The sequence below is a fragment of the Ricinus communis genome, chromosome 9, assembly GCF_019578655.1.
Source record: "Ricinus communis isolate WT05 ecotype wild-type chromosome 9, ASM1957865v1, whole genome shotgun sequence".
NCBI classification, from domain to species: Eukaryota; Viridiplantae; Streptophyta; class Magnoliopsida; order Malpighiales; family Euphorbiaceae; genus Ricinus; species Ricinus communis.
The window spans coordinates 19,627,683-19,641,920 of NC_063264.1; the positions used below are offsets into that span (position 1 = coordinate 19,627,683).

Below are 14,238 nucleotides of genomic sequence, written 5' to 3' on the forward strand. Positions count from 1 at the left end.
CTACCTTCTCTAGCTCCATCATCTTGCTATCTCCATCTTTCCTATCCGAATCTACCTGCACAACATCATCATCATCAGGAATAGCAATAGAACTAGATAGTTGCTTACCTGATCATAAAGTGATAGCCTTCACGTGCTCTCTCGGGTTGAACTCCGTATTACTAGGCAAAGTCCCTGGCTGCCTCTCCACCATCATCTTAGAAATCTGGCCTATATGATTCTCCAAGTTCTAAATGGAGGCTATTGATTTCTAAGAGTTGCGTCCGTCTGCTAGAATCTGGTCTCTGAAATGGACACAAACTTCATCATCAGCTCCTTTAAGTTAGGCTTTTCCTCTAGAGTCTAAGGAGACTGAGCTGGGAGAACAGATTGTTGCGGCTGCTGATGTAGTCGCTAAAACCCTGGTGGCCCCTAGTTGTTACTGTCCATCTGAAGTTTAGATGATTTTTCCATCCCGGATTATAAGTGTTGCTATACGAGTTGTTCTACTACCTAGGCTAACTCCCCACATAGTCCACCTATTCATGGTTAAATGAAGAAGAAGCAAACATATCTCCCGACATACAATTACTACTGAAATGCGGGTCACCATAAAACTCATAACTTGCTTGAGCTGGTTGGACAGGCATTTGGAGTTGATCAATTTTCTTGGATAATAACTCCATTTGAGCCGCCCAGGCTGCAGTAGCATCCAACTGGTGTAAACTCCCTTGACGTTCTGTCCTACTCTTAGTAGTGTGCCACTGGTAATTGTTTGTGGCCATTCCTTTATCAAGCTTTGGGCTTGCTCTGGTGTCTTGCTGCTCAAAGAACCACCTACAGCTGCATCTTCCATATGCTTAGTAGCCAAATTCAAACCATTGTAATAAGTTTGTATCTGTAACTAGATTGGTAGTCCATGGTGTGGGCAACATCTTAGTAGGTCATTGTATCTCTCCCAGGTGTCTTACATCGACTCATCATCAAACAACACAAAAGAAGATATGTCATTTCTAAGTTTAGTAGTTTTAGAGAAAGGAAAGTACTTAAATATAAATTTTTCTACTAAAGAATCCCAAGTAGTGATAGTGTTTGGAGGTAATGATTGTAGCCACCACTTTGCTCTATTCCTCAAAGAAAATGGAAACGAGCAGAGATGAATTGCATTGTCTGTTGTCCCATTAATCTTGAAAGTATCACAAATCTCTAAGAAACTCGCTATCTGCATGTTAGGATCCTCATCTAGCAAGCCTCCGAACTAAATCGTTTGCTGCACCATCTGAATCACATTAGGCTTTATTTCAAAATTATCAGTGGTCATAGTCGGTCTCGTAATGCATGTTCGCATCCCCTCCAGCGATGGTTTTGCAAAATCATACATCATCTGGTTATTCTCATTGTTGTCGTTGGCGTTTGCCATCTCTATTGTAGTGTCTTCTGGTTCACTTTGGTCTACAGCTTCCCTAACCTGAATCTCTTCCTCCTCTACATACAACTGCTTCTCAACTGCTTGAGGGGTCGCTCTAGTTCTGATAGAGGGTCTACTAGATCAGGATTGGATCTCCTGGTCATACACTACTTGAAACAACGAATAACCAACAAAACAAATGAATAAAAGAATAAAAACAAATAAAGAATAAAGAATAAATGGCTAAATTAACAAGAACACATAGTTCATAATATTTCTCAAAACAGGTCCTCGGCAACAGCGCTAAAAACTTGGTACTAGCTAAACACGACTAGAAATCTACAGGAAAGTACACCTATCAAATGTTATATAGCTATGGCAAGTATCAATGTCGGATCCCACGAGAACTGAGAAGCTACTGCTACTATGTTATTCCTATTATATAACCGATCAAAAGGTGGTGAAGATCATTAACTAAAAATGATTGAGAATGCAAATAAAAACTAAATTTTAACAAAGAGAATGAAAGTTCAGAGAAGGCAATGAGATGAGTTAACCTAATTAGGGATTCCCTTTAGCTAGCTGCTTAAAAACAATAAATTATGAATTGATTGATTAAGAATTGCCTCTTAAATGAATTTGTAGATAATTTCTTAAATGAATTGGCCTCTCTCGAGTTAACCAATTCCTAATCCTAAAGATCTAAAGTTGGAACTCTTCCTAACAATTGATTTTAGAATAGCATTAATCTCTAAATTACCGCTAATAAGAATGTCTAGTTCTTATTCCAGTAAGTTATTACACTTATCTCTAAGATGCAAATCACTTAATCACACAAGCAATTATCCAAACTCAATTGAATTTCTCAATTACAAAAGAGTTCTCAAATTTATTCAAAAATGAAGAAGAAACAATAGATTTTATTATACTTGAATAAAAACTACAATCTTAAATCAACAATCCAATCAGTTAAGCATAAAACAACCTAACATACTAAAGATCACCCCCAAATGGGTTGAATAAGATTAGTTACACATGTTCATGATTAAACTAATACAAGAATCAAATACATAGTAAACAAGAATCGAAAAGAACATGAACACCCTTTCTCCTTTGAATCCAATTTCTACAGCTTAAGATCTCCTTCTTCTCTCCTTTGAATCTTCAATCCAATCCTTGAAAACAACTATCTGGATGATGTTGAAGTGGAATTCGTCTCTGTTTTTCACTACTTAATCGTTTGGAAGGTTGCTCTCAAAGTCTGTCTTGAATACCTCAAAATTCTCTCTCTCCTGAATCCCTCTACATCCCGTTTTTCTTTTCTTTTAAATCATGGTTCGGGATCCAACATGATGAATGAAGATGGTGAAAAAGATAATAATTTGCAACTTTTTTAGTAAAACCCAAAATGAAGAGATTATTGTTGAAGATGAAGATGTTTTACCTGATGCCATTGAGCTAATTGAATATGTTGAGTTTATTGGCATTGAAAGTATTATTTATTCTAAAGCTCCTCTAAAAAATTTATGAAAGATTTGTAGGTTGATAATGAGTTAGTATTCTTCTTAGAGATTATAAGTTTTCTTCTTTCACAATATTCGAGCAAGATTCAAGGACGAATCTTTTTCAAAGAAAGGGGAAATTATATGAACCAAACTAGCACAACAAATCCAACTCCAACGAGGAGTCTTGATGATGCAAATCCTACTAGCGCTGACCCGAATTTCCCCTTATTTTCATTAAGCAATTATAGGAACGTAATTGACAAGCTTGATCGGTGGCATTAGGGTATATCTTGATGATCAAGCAACATAAGACACAAATCCACACGTATAAGGGAGAAATCATATTGCTTTCGATTAATACAAGTGGGAATGCGTGCATTTTGATTTATGGGAGTCATATAATGAAGTAAATTGGGTTGGAGTGTTATATGAGAATTTCTCCTTATTTTTGTTAAGGAATCATGGGTACGTAATTGACAAGCTTCACCAGTGGCATTAGAGCATGACTTGATGATCAAGCAGGAAGAGATGCACATCCACATGCGTGATAGAGAAATTATGTTACTTTTGATTAATCCAAGCAGGAATGAGCGCGTTTTGATGTTTGGCAGGCATATAATTAAGTATATTAGACTGGAGTATTATTATGTATGCTAATATGAATTTCCTCTTGCTTTCGTTAAGGAATCATGGGAACGCAATTAACAAGCTTGGCTGGTGGCATTGTAGTGTAAATTGATTATCAAGGAGCACAAGATGCAAATCCACATGCATAAGGGAGAAATCATGTTGCTATCGATTAATATAAGTAGGAATGCATGTGTTTTGGTGTTTTGGAAGTCATATAATGAAGTAAATTGACTCGGAGTGTTATTGGGTATGCCCACGTGAATTTTGTTCTATTTTTATTAAGGAATCATAGGAACGTAATTGACAAGCTTCAATAGTGAAATTAGAGCATGACTTGATGATCAAGTAGGACGAGATGCAAATCCACACGGGTGATAGAGAAATCATGTTGCTTTTGATTAATCCAAGCAGGAATGAGTGCTTTTTGATGTTTGGCAGGCATATAATGAAGTAAATTGGGCTGGAGTGTTATTAGGTAAGGTAACGCAAATTTCCCATTGTTTTCATTGAGAAATCATGGAAACACAACTTCAAAGCTTGATCGGTGGCATTAGGGTGTGACTTGATGATCAAGCAGCACGAGACACATATCTATATGTATAAGAGAGAAATCATGTTGCTTTCGATTAAAATAAGTGGAAATGAGCGTGTTTTGATATTTTGGAAGTTATATAATGAAGTAAATTGAGCCGGAGTGTTATTCGGTATGCCCACGTGAATTTTTGCTTATTTTTATTAAGGAATGATGGGAACATAATTGACAAGCTTCACTTATGGTATAGAGCGTGACTTGATGATTAAGCAGGACGAGATGCAAATCCACGCGCGTGATGGAGAAATTATGTTGCTTTCGATTAATCCAAGCAGGAATATGCACATTTTGATGTTTGTGATGCATCAAAAATTAATTAATTTGGGCCGAAGTGTTATTAGATAGACCCACATGAATTATCCCTTATTCTCGTTAAGCCGGCTCATAAAATTTAGGACTATAAGAGTTGTTGGCCAGTCAACTGCTCTCTAGTTCTTGATTTGACTTTAGTTTGTGCATCTTTCTTTATTTACTTATTCATATTTAGCTTCTCATTTCTTGTTCTTACAGAATAAGGTCTTTTACACTATAGAAACCGTATGCAACTGAATACTTGAGGGTAGTGAGCATATTACTTCAAGAACTTTGCAGACTTATCTACGCTCGCGCTAGCGAACATAGACTTATTGCTCACATCTTTCCTTTCTTTTCTATTCTTTGTCTACCCTTGTATTTAAATCAATTCAATTTGATCTTACGCTTAGCCATATGGAAGAGAACAAAGAACTTGTGACTTCTTTCTGTATCAAATCTGAAATCCTACCTATGTTCTTGTTTTGTTCGTTTCTTTTATGCCTCTCTTTCTAATCTTTATCTAGTATGATGGTCTGGTTTTACTTACCGAGCATAAACACGAGTGTTGAGTTAAAGCACATGGAAGAGCCAACCATAGGCACCGATCCAATGCTTGGACAAATGCAAAGAAAGAGAATTAGTTGATGGAGTATTGATATCATTCTCCGAATGATCGCGGACAATTCTTTTGGATGGAAGAGGAAACGCCGAGAATCGAGGCATACTCAAATATTCTGATCTGGGACTTACACTATTGGGATCTCCATCATTTCCCTATTTCTCTAGGAATGAGGACTCTTGATGACACAAGGATTGGTATAAGGAACTTTAGGAATACAATTAACAAGATTGACCGATGGCATTGAGGCTTAGCTTGATGATCAAGCAGGACGACCCGTAAATCCACATGTGTAAGGGAGAAATCATAATCCAAGCATAATAAATGTGGGAATGGGTGCATTTCGATGTTTGGGATGCATATAATGAAGTAATTTAGTTCGGACTATTATTAGGTAGGCCCACGCGAATTTTTCCTTGTTTTCGTTAAGTTGGCTCATAAAATTTAGGACTATGAGAGTTGTTGATCAATCAACTTCTCTTCGGTTCATGATTTGACTTTAGTTTATTCATCATTCTTTATTTATTTATTCATATTTAGCTTCTCATTTCTTGTTCTTATGGAATAAGGTCTTTCCTGCTATAGAAAATGTATGCAACTGAATACTTGAGGCTAGTGAGCATATTACTTCAATTTTCTACCTTACGAGAAATCAAGTTATGGGTTCTTTCAAGAACTTTGTAGACTTATCTAGACTTGCGCTAGTGAACATAGACTTATTGCTCACGTCTTTCCTTTTTTTTCTATCCTTTGTCCACCCTTGTGTTTAAATCAAGTCGATTTGATCTTAGCTTAGCCATATGGAAGTGAACAAAGAACTTGTGATTTCTTTCCATATCAAATTTGAAATCCTGCCTATGTTCTTGTTTTGTTCATTTCTTTTGTACCTCTCTTTCTATTATTTGTGTAGTATGATGGTTTAGTTTTATTTGGAGAGCATAAACATGGGCATTAAGTTAAAGCGCATGGAAGCAGAAATCATGTGCACCGATCAAATACTTGGATAAATGTGAAGAAAGAAAATTAGTTGATGGAGTATTGATATCATTTTTTGAATGGTCGCAGATGATTCTTTTGTAGAAAAGAGGGAACGATCATAATCATGGCACATCCTAATATTATGATTCAAGATTTATACCATTGGAATTGTTTCTCTATGCACGAGGAGTCCTGATAACATAAAGAATCATGAGAACACAACTGACAAGCTTGACCGGTAGCATTGTGGTTTAGTTTGATAATCAAGTAGGACGAGACATAAATCCACAGGTGTAAGGGAGAAATCATGTTGTTTTCAATTAATCCAAGCATAATACAAGTGGTAATACGAGCATTTTGATGTTTCGGATGCATACAATGGAGTAGTTTTACTTTCGATTAATATAAGTGGGAATGCACGCGTTTTGATGTTTTGGAAGTGATATAATGAAGTACATTGAGCCAAAGTGTTATTAGGTATGCCCACATGAATTTTCACTTATTTTTGTTAAGGAATCATGGGAACGTAATTGACAAGCTTCACCAGTGGCATTAGAGAGCGACTTGATGATCAAGCAGGACAAGATGCAAATTCACACGCGTGATGGAGAAATTATGTTACTTTCGATTAATCCAAGCAGGAATGTGCACATTTTATTTTTTGGGATGCATAAAATTAATTAATTTGGCTGAAGTGTTATTAGGTAGGCCCACGTGAATTATCCTTTATTTTCATTAAGCTGCCTCATAAAATTTGGGACTATGAGAGTTGTTGGCTAGTCAACTCCTCTCTAATTCTTGATTTGACTTTAGTTTGTTCATATTTCTTTATTTGCTTATTCATATTTAGCTTATAGTTTCTTCTTCTTATGGAATGAGGCTTTCACACTATAAAAACTGTATGTAGTCGAATATTTGAGGCTAGTGAGCATAATGTTTCAATTTTCTACCTTAAGGCTAGTGTAAACTTATCAACCCTCACGTTAGCGAGCACAAACTTATTGCTCACATCCATGCTTGCATTTTGATATTTGTAAGGCATATAATGAAGTATATTGGGTACGAGTGCGATTAGGAATGCCCACGTAAATTTTTCCTTGTTTTTATTAAGGAATCATGGGAACATAATTGATAAGCTTCACTGGTATCATTGGACAATGACTTGATGATCAAGTAGGACGAGAGGCAAATCCATGTGTGTGTTGGAGAAATCATATTGCTTTCAATTAATCCAAGAAAGAATGGGTACATTTTGATATTTAGGACACTTATGATGAAGTAATTTGGCCAGAGTGTTATTAGTTAGACCCATGTGAATTTCTCTTTTTTTTTCTTTTTTTTCATTAAGCTAACTCATAAAATTTGGAACTACGAGAGTTGTTGGCCAGTCAACTCCTCTCTAGTTCATTATTTTACTTTAGTTTATTCATCTTACTTGATTTATTTATTCATATTTAGCATCTAGTTTCTTCTTCTTATGGACTGAGGGCTTTCACACTATGAAAACCCCATGCAACCGAATAATTGAGGCTATTGATGATCAAATAATTTGGTCACTAGCCTCGAATATTCAATTGCATGCGGTTTTCATAATGCAAAAGCCCTCATTCCATAAGAAGAAGAAAGTACAAGCTAAATTTGAATAAATAAATAAATAAATAAAGATGAATAAACTAAAGTCAAATCAAGAACTAGAGAGTTGACTGGTCAACAACTCTTCTAGTCCTAAATTTTATGAGCGAGCTTAACGGAAACAAGGAAAAATTCGTGTGGGCCTATGTAACAACACTCCAGCTAAAATTACTTCATTAAATACGTCTCAAACATCAAGATGCACGCATTCCCGCTTGGATTAATATAAGGCAACATGGTTTCTCCCTAATGTGCCTCGTCTTGCTTGATCATCAAGTCACATCCTATGCCACCGGTAAAACTTGTCAATTGTGTTCCTATGATTTATTATGCCAATCCTTGTGTCATCAAGAGTCCTCATGCCTAGAGGAATAAGAAATGAGAGGAACAATGAATGATAGAGATTCTAATGGTGCAAAACCTAAATCAGAATATTGGAGCGTGCCACGATTCTCGTCGTTCCTTCTTTCCTCCAAAAGATTTGTCTGTGATCATTGAGAGAATGATATCAAAACTTGGTCAACTAATTTTCTTTCTTTGCATCTATCCAAGCATTGGATTGGTGCCTATGATTGTCGCTTCCACGTGCTTTCACTAAAAGCTTGTGTTTATGCTCTCCAAAAAAAACCAAACCTACTAGATAGAGATTAGAAAGAGAGGCATAAAAGAAACTGAAAAGAATGAGAATATAGGTAGGACTATCGATCCGATAAGGAAAAAAAATCACAAGATCTTTTTCTCTTCCATACAGCTAAGCATAAGGTTCAAATCAAATCGATTTAAACACAGGGGTAGATAAAGAACACAAAAGAAAGGAAGGACGTAAACAATAAGTCTATGTTTGGTAGCACAAGTATTGATAAGTCCATAAGGTTTTTAAAAGAACCTATAACTTGATTTCTCACAAGGTAGAATACTGAAATAATATGCTCACTAGCCTTAAGTATTTAGTTGCATGCAGTTTTTATAGTGTGAAAACCCTCATTCCATAAGAAGAAGAAACTATAAACTAAATATGAAAAAATAAATAACCAAAGATGAATAAACTAAATTCAAATCAAGAACTAAAAAGGAGTTGACTGACCAACAACTCTCGTAGTCCCAGACTTTATGAGCTAGCTTAATGAAAACAAGGAAAAATTCGCGTGGGCATACGTAATAACACTCCAGCCCAAATTACTTTATTATATGCGTCCTAAACATCAAAATGTGTGCATTCCCACTTGGATCAATTAAAAGGAACATGATTTTCCCATAACGCGCATGGATATGTCTCTCGTCAAGCTTGATCATGAAGTCCCACTACAATGCCACTGATGAAGCTTGTCAATTATGTTCCCATGACTCAATGAAAATAAGGGAAAATATGTATGGGCATACCTAATAATACCCTGGGCCAGTATGCTTTATTTTATGCCTCTCAAGCATTAAAATGCATGCATTCCACTAGTATGAATCAAAAGCAATATGATTTTTCCCTTCCACGTGTGGATTTGCATCTCGTGCTGCTTGATCATCAAGTCACTCCCCAATGCCACTGGTCAAGATTATCAATTGTGTTCCCATGATTCTTTAATAGAAATAAGAGGAAGTTCGAGTGAGCATATCGATTAAAACTGTAGCCAATTTACTTCATTATATGGCTCCCAAACATCAAAACGCGCTCATTCCCACTTGGATTAATAGAAAGCAACGTGATTTCTCCATTATGTGAGTGGATTTTTATCTCATCCTGCTTGATCATCGAACTAAGCCCCAATGCCACTAGTCAAGCTTATCAATTGCACTCCCATGATTCATTATGCCAGTCCTTGTATCATCAAGAGTCCTCGTGCCATGAGGAACAAGGAATGATGGAGATCCCAATGGTGCAAATTCTGAATCGAAATATTTTGGCGTGCCTCGATTCTTGGCGTTCCCTCTTTCCTCTAAAAGATTGGTTCGCTATCATTTGGACAATGATATCAATACTCGATTAACTAATTTTGTTGCTTCACATCTGTCCTTGCATTGGATAGGGGCCTATGATTTCTGCTTTCCTGCCCTTATGCGCAGATTCACGCTTGGATTAATCGAAAGCAACATAATCGAAAGCACATTCTGCTACCATGTGGATTTGCGTCTCGTCCTGCTTGATCATCAAGTCACTCTCTAATACCATTAGTGAAGCTTGTCAATTACGTTCCCATGATTCCTTAACAAAAATAAGGGGAAATTTTCATGTTATACCTAATAACGCTCTAGCACAATTTACTTCATTATATGACTTCCAAAACATTAAACCGCACGCATTTCCAGTTGTATTAATCTAAAGAAACATGATTTCTCCCTTATGCATGTGCATTTTCGTCTCATGCTGCTTGATCATCAAGTCACACCCGAATGCCACTGGTCAAGCTTTTCAATTGTGTTCTCATGGAAACTCATATTAGCATACTTAATAACACTTCGGTTACGCCTGCCAAACATCAAAACGCGCTCATTTCTGCTTGGATTAATCAAAAGCAACATGATTTCTTTATCACGTAGATGGATTTGCATCTCGTCCTGCTTGATCATCAAGCCACGCTACAATGCCACTAGTGAAGCTTGTTAATTACGTACCATGATTCCTTAATGGAAATAAGGAGAATTTTGCATGGGCGTACCTGATAGCACTCCGACCTAATTTACTTCATTATATGACTCCTAGACATTAAAACGCGTGCATTCCCACTGGTATTAATAGAAAGCAATATGAGTTCTCCCTTATGCATATGGATTTGCATCATATGCTGCAAATAAATTTAAATAATAGAGACCATTAATTAAAGTACCATATGTTATACATTCATTTCCAAAATAAACTTGATAAACATCATTCCACTTTTCATAATTCTTAACTACTAAAGTAGAAAGTGAAATGATATTTTTGGTATGCATTAGGTACATATAAGCAATCCTCTAATGTTAATTTAGATCCATAGACAAAATAACATAAGCAGTTCCTATGGCAATTGTAACAACACCTGTTCCAATCTTAATTTTTAAAACTATCTGATCCTTCTTAAGGATCCTACTTTTTACCAGATCCTTGACCTTCCTTGACCTTCAGGGAAATCATATACTTAGCTTAATTGCGTTACGAATTGAGAACTATTCTCAAATTCTTGAGCCGATCAATGAAATTCGATCTAGTCAATTAGTTAGCATCAACTACGCTTGCAAGTGGATTGAGGGGGCCATTTTAACTTTGCAAAGAATAGTAGATTATTATTGACTTATTATGTAAATTTCATTTTGATTTTGGTCTTTAAATCAAAATTATGACTCCCACTAACTTGGCGAATCTCACACTTCTTAGTGAGAAACGGAAATCCTTATTAGTGAATTTCTAGCGGGTGATTAGTTTCTTACCAAATTTTAGTATCCCTCACGTTTCATCAATTATTGGGTTACTAAAATTTTAAAGTAAATATCTCATATTATATGCATCTCATGCATGATCCAATCATTTACACTTCGGCTCCTAGTACCTTGAACCTCATGTTTCGTCGATTATTGGTCTATTATACATAAGCCCACTATCCAATAAATATAATTACAATATTAGAACCTCATCGTGAGTCAACATATTGGCCACTAATAGCAATTATATTTATAACATCAAATGCTTAATAAAACTCAATAGATTTATCATATGATCTTTCATAAACCTCACAGTTTTGTCCATGATCGATTACTAAGACCATAAAAATCTTTAAATTTTACATAATGGACATCCATGATATCAATTTCCTAAATCATTAATTGGAAGATTTTAGTCTTTATTAGGTCTCACCAGCATACATCCATTTTTAAACATACATCCCATGCATATCAAAGTGCATAAATAAACTCAAATGATTAAGGGCAATCTATTCTAATTTAATTCCAGAGCCACGAATTAAATTTGGGCACCTAGGGTTATAATAAATTACAAGAAAACCAAAAGCCTAAATCAAATCATAACAATATGGTTTTCTTGCATTTTAGATGATCTAATTCCTTTTTAATTCTTGAATCTTCAAATTTCTTCACTTGTAACACTTTACAATTTATAAACCTTGGCATACCGAGGTGAAATAAGATTACAAAATTAAAGGGTACCAAAATAATTAATTACAACTCCAATCTAAATAATTAAATTTACAAATCATAAGAATAGATCAAAGAAACACATCAAATGGATTTCTAAGCCCAAAATCATCCTACATGCAATCAAATTAACTTTTTCTATCCAATTCTCATTGAATTATTAAAATTCCTCAATTATCAATAGCTTGGTTTTGATACCACTGTTGGAAAAACACATGCAGTGGCAGCGGAAGCTCTAAATATTTCACATCTCATGGAAATTAAGGTTATAAGTTATAATTGAGGATTTAAGTTGAGAAAAGGAAATAACTTCTCTTTTATGAACGTGAAGAACACAAAGAAAAAGACTACAACCTTTGAAAAGCAAAATTCGATTCTTGATTGTTGATGGTGTTTTTGTTAGAGAATTAAATAGAGATTCGTAATTGCAAATCCTCTAGATTATCTCACATAACCAACCTCAAGCAAGGCTATTCAATCATTGAAGATGAAGAACTCCTTCTCCACTCTCAAGTTTCCCACTATGATAACCTTGTTATGATAGTAAGTATATCGATTATCTCTGTTCTTCTTATGGTAATAGGAGTAAGAAACTTTCTTATATAGTGTTAAGGATTCATAATCCTTAACACAGTTATACAAACACTTCTCATAACAGAACTCTTTTGTGATGACATGTATCAAGCAGTATTGACACATGTCATCACAAAACTCTTTTGTGATGACATGTGTCAAGCTATATTAACACCATGTGTCAAGCTGCTTTCTTAACATCTGTCATCATAAAATCCTTTTAGTGATAACACCTGTCAAGCTGCTTTCTTAACATATGTCATCATAAAACCATTTTGTGATGACACGTGTCTAGATGCTTTCTCTACACATGTCATCATTAACCCTTTTATGGTGACAGTTGTCAAGCTGCTATATAAATACATGTCACTATAAACTCTTTTGTGATGACATGTCTCAAGCTCCTTCAATATATAGCACTTATTTATTATACATTATCATTACTTAGATATTTATGAACTTTAATTTTAAAAGATGCTAGTGCTCCTACTTAAAGCACAAGTGAAGTCCATCGTCGTGCTTGAGTTGATCTTAACGTGTGTGACTTTCTAGGTTCATTATTAACTGGCAATGGAATTTAATATCAAACTCTTTAATATTAATTAAAATAATCTAATCAACTAAGGGAACAATTAAATAATTGTCGCTCAATTATTTCTATAAATTGTAAGTGACGTCTAACAACATATTATAATTATCCAATTAATAATAATGCCATTGATCATCCATGAACCCTTTATTTATGATTACCGTGTAATTAAATCCTTCCATTGGATAATATCCCAATCATTGAGGATCATGGAATAGTCAAATCCACTAACTTGATTTTGTGACCAAATCCAGGATACATCTCGACTAAATATGATTAATGCGAAAATCCCTTTTCCATTAATCATAATTACCTCGGTTGAGGATTTCTTAGTTAAGGTGTTATCAAATCGCATAGGATATTCTCCTTGTTTACTCAAGATAATGGATTCTTTGTTGATGACACCTGCCTCCATAAATATGCAACTAGAAACACTATCTTCAAGTACCCATTCTAGGTATGAACGATTTCTAAAGCATAAGCAAATTCCAATTACGTATTCATGAGACAACTCTTTTACCTCAAGTCTGAGGATTAGTTACACCATCATAACTTAATAATGAATCAGTGACTTAAGTGAATCATCCATGTGGTTCATTATTTCTTCAAGTCATGTTCAGTCCACTTGTCTCACAAGTGACCCATAATGATTAACTTTGTAACTCATACTAAATAGCATGAGACTCACCATTCTATATATATTAGTATCTCATACTAATTATATGGTTAAACGCATTATCTTGGTCTTCCGAATTAAAAATGTCCAATACTAATCCTACGACAAAGAACTATTGTATAATATTTATTCTAAAGATCATCCATCACTCATATTCTCAACTCTTAAGAATGGAATCTTTAATAAATATTATTAGACTCACTAAATAATTACATTACTATAGAAATGAATGATAGACAATAACCATTAAATAAAAAGATATTTGTTACATAATAATATCACAATGTATGAACCAAAAAGCAAAAGTTCAATTGGCTTTTAGGAAATACATTTAACACCAACGCCACTGGTCAAGCTTGTCAATTACACTCTCATGATTCCTTATGTCAATCCTTGTGTCATCAAGAGTCCTCGTGCCTTGAAAAATAAGGAATGATTGAGATCCCAATGGTGTAAATCCTAAATCTAAATATTTGGGCATGCCTCGATTCTCGACATTCCTTCTTTCCCCAAAGACTCATCTACTATCATAGGAGAATGATATCAGTACTTGAGCAACTAATTTTCTTTCTTAACATTTATTCAAGCTTTCGATAGGTGCCTATGATTGCCGCTTCCGTGCACTTTAAGTCAACACTTGTGTTTAT

General features: G+C 35.0%; 1 non-coding gene across 1 annotated transcript; it reads left to right on the forward strand.

The window, feature by feature from the left end:
* Positions 1-893: 893 nt before the first annotated feature.
* Positions 894-1,000, forward strand: LOC112535025. Its single transcript, XR_003079394.2, has one exon. It is a non-coding gene; the product is annotated as a small nucleolar RNA R71 (small nucleolar RNA).
* The last annotated feature ends 13,238 nt before the right edge of the window (positions 1,001-14,238 follow it).